A 3598-nucleotide genomic window follows, 5' to 3' on the forward strand; every position below is an offset into this window, starting at 1 on the left:
AGAATTCTTTTTCCCATTGAAATTTAATGACCCTTTTGTGCCATGACCGAGAACTGAACTTTTACTGACAAAAGATGAAAAGAATTCTTTGTCCATTGAAAGTTAATGACCCTTTTGTGCCGTGACCGAGAGATGAACCTTTTCCGACAAAAGATGAAAAGATACCTTTGTCCCATTGAAATTTAATCTTCTTCTTCTTGTCGTTCGCATCTACACTTTCAGACCAGTAGCCTCGATGAAACTTGTGGTTTGCCGCAGATCCTCAATGCCTCCATACAGTTTCTGGTGGATTGAGGTATCTATTGGCCAAGTCGCAGCTCGCTCCTGGTCGTGCCTTTTGCATCTCTGAAGTATATGCTCCGCAGTCTGATCTTCTTCACCACATGGACAAGTTGGCGATGATGTCAGTCTGTATTTCTTGTACATGTGAGCATTAAGCTTGTTGTGCCCTGAGCGGAGCCTGACCATCATCACTTGTTCAGACCGATCAAGGAGATGAAAAGCATCTTCCTCCATCCTTGGTCTCGTTAGTGCCTTGATGATGGTGACTTTCTCCTTATAACTCACAGGTACTGTTGGTTGTTCTGACTGAGCTCCTAGCTTAGCCAGTTTGTCTGCCTCTTCATTACCTGCAAGTCCACAATGGGATGGAATCCACTGAAGTGCTACTTTGCAGGTCATACTCAGGCTCTGCATTCTCCTGGCTAGCTGCGGAGCTTTATTGTTGATCAGGGCTTCCATGACAGACAGTGCATCTGTGAAAAAGACGACTGAGGAGCTTTCTTCTGCCGAGTCTTCAACCATTGAGACGGTCTTCATGAGTGCTTCAGTCTCTGCCTTATAGTTGCTGCAGTGTTTTCCTGTGGCTGCATGTAGTGTTTCTCTCTTGCCAGATGGGTACTGAATGAAAACTCCTGCTCCTCCATCTTTGACGGCGCATGTGGCTGATCCGTCTGTATAGACATGAGTCCATAATTCCGGAGGATAGTCTTCATTGATCATAGCAAGTGTGAGGCTCTTCCGAATGCCTTCATCCTCTTGCTTCCCGCGGTCAAGACGAGGAACATCAAGTCTCACAGTCACTGAGGACAGATCATTCGCTAGTGGGTTTATGATGTCTTCACTACCTAATGGAGTCGTTGGAATGCTCAGCTCAGTTTTGAACTCTCGGTTGAGTTTCTTTGCCTCATGTACGAAGCTGCTACGTTTGAGCCGATTCTTTGTATAGCCATCTAGTTTGGCTTTCATGGGATGGTCTTGAAAAGACCTGAACTTCTCTGCTTGAAGCAGAACCTTTGCATGTCCTCTGTCTTGTAACGGCTTTGTGCCTGTTAGCTTCTCCATGAAGGAGATTGGTGTAGACTTTGTAGCACCTGTCATGATCCGCAATGCTTGGTTCTGAACCTTGTCTAAAGCCTGTTGGTTAGTTTTGGCAGTAGTGGACCAGGCAGTTGAGCTATACTCTAAATGGGGTCTCACTGTTCCCTGATATACTGTCTTGAGTATTTGCTCGTTTGCTCCCCACGTTGTTCCAGCAAGTTTGCGCATCATGGCAAGCTTTTTACGGGCCTTCCCTTCTGCTTGACTAATGTGGGGCTTCCAGGTTAGCAGTTTGTCAAAGGTCACTCCAAGGTATTTTGCCTCGTCTGCTTCATTGAAATTTAATGACCCTTTTATATCGTGACCGGGAGCTGAACTTTATCGGACAAAAGATGAAAAGACGTTTTTGTACCGTTGAAATTAAGTGGTCCGTTTTTAACGGGTTTTAGAGATATTTGTAAACCCAGTTACTGTTTCTATATATTTCTTTGTCATTGTTTTTTCACTCAAAATGGTCAGAACGGTTTTATTTTTTACGATACATCTATACGTTTTGTGTTGACTTAACGACCAGCTAAAAGTTTAGCCCTATAACTGTTTTTAACTCTGTGGCAACATTTTACGATATCAAATTGAAAATGGTTACACTTAATCGATACATTAGATCATAGTCCTCAAAATAGATATGGGGTTCTCGATTCGATTTTCAACCGTTATCGAGTTATGACGTAACAGCGATTTTAAACTTTTCTTAAACTTGAAATCCTAAATAAACATATACATTTACAATTTAATAACCCAACATAAACTATCCTCTGCAATTTACACGCCAATAGAGCGCATAAATAAAATCGATTAAATGCGCGTACCGTGAAGAAAGCTGCATTGTGGCCCTTAATTAACTTCTATTGAAGTGCACGATATGGTCAACTGCATGCATATTTTATACCAGATTGCCATAGCAACTGTTTTAAGTTGGGAGTTTTATACGTTCCTTATAACGTTCGATTTAAACCAGGGATTTTTAATACTTGAAATCAAGCTGATTTTGGTCTTTTATGCATAAAATTTAAAAGAAATAGGCAACTTTTTAAATAAACAGTTTATGCCATGAAAGTTTAACATTTCATTAAATAAATGAGAAATATATATTCCTAATTTCAGTAGTTTGTCTCTTTAATAGTAGAACAGTCCATTTGATTTAGTTTGATGAGAAATATAATCATTTTAGAAATTTGCCTATTTTATATGCCGTTTTTTTAGAAATATATACATAAGTCATATAGCGTATGTTGATTTGAGAGCGGATGCATTGACACTAGACTATTTTATATGTCAAAACCGATTTTGACGATCTGGGTATGAAGCGGAAGGCATCAGTGAGAACTAAGTGTTGGTAGCATACAACCGGAAATGAAATCACTCATGCGTAAAATATCAATTTTCTCATTTATTACTCAACCGACTATACCCGTGTTTGGTATCCTACGAAAGGTTTTGACTAGTACTATTTCATTGTTTGCACTAAAAGAATATGGGGTCACTCACGCGTAAAATGCGTCAAAGTAAGCTTACCTGATCCTTTCACTTTGAGATCAAAAATGACAATGAACGAATTCATGGGGTAAAGTAAAATAAATAGAGTCTGAGCAACGTTCTGATTAGTCAGTAAAGGTTATAGCAATGCTCTGATTGGCTAGTGATATGACGCATTCTGATTGGTTTAAATTCTCAAAGAAAGGCTAGATTACATGTTAAAACATGTCATTTCCATACTGGAATATCTATTTTTAACTAGCCAATGAAATCACTCCCCTTTTTACATAAGCCTTGCTTTGAAAATGTGTCCCTTCGAAAAGTGTATATTAGAGGACGCTTTTAGTTTGTCAAATCAGTCTGACTTTAGACGTCAAAGCTTACAGTATGGAAAACTTTCGCCATTCAAATGTCATCATCAAACGGCAAAAAGCAATCACCATATGCACGATTATGCTTGTTGTTATATTTACCTTGCCTTTCGCTTTAGCGTTTGCGACTAAGAATTCAACTACACACGTAGATTATGAAATTAAAGTGAACGAAAACCAGACTGCCTGTCACTATATAAAGCAGATCGTTATACAGCAAAACGTATATATTACTGTCTGCAACAGAGATAGTGAAATCCTAGTGGATTTGAGACGTTATATAAATCACACCGTAAGTATCATCGGAATACAACTTTACCTTAAGCAGTGGAAATCAATCATATGACTTCTTCCTAAAATCGAAGCAGCCA

Source organism: Mercenaria mercenaria, chromosome 6 (assembly GCF_021730395.1).
Source record: "Mercenaria mercenaria strain notata chromosome 6, MADL_Memer_1, whole genome shotgun sequence".
NCBI lineage: Eukaryota > Metazoa > Mollusca > Bivalvia > Venerida > Veneridae > Mercenaria > Mercenaria mercenaria.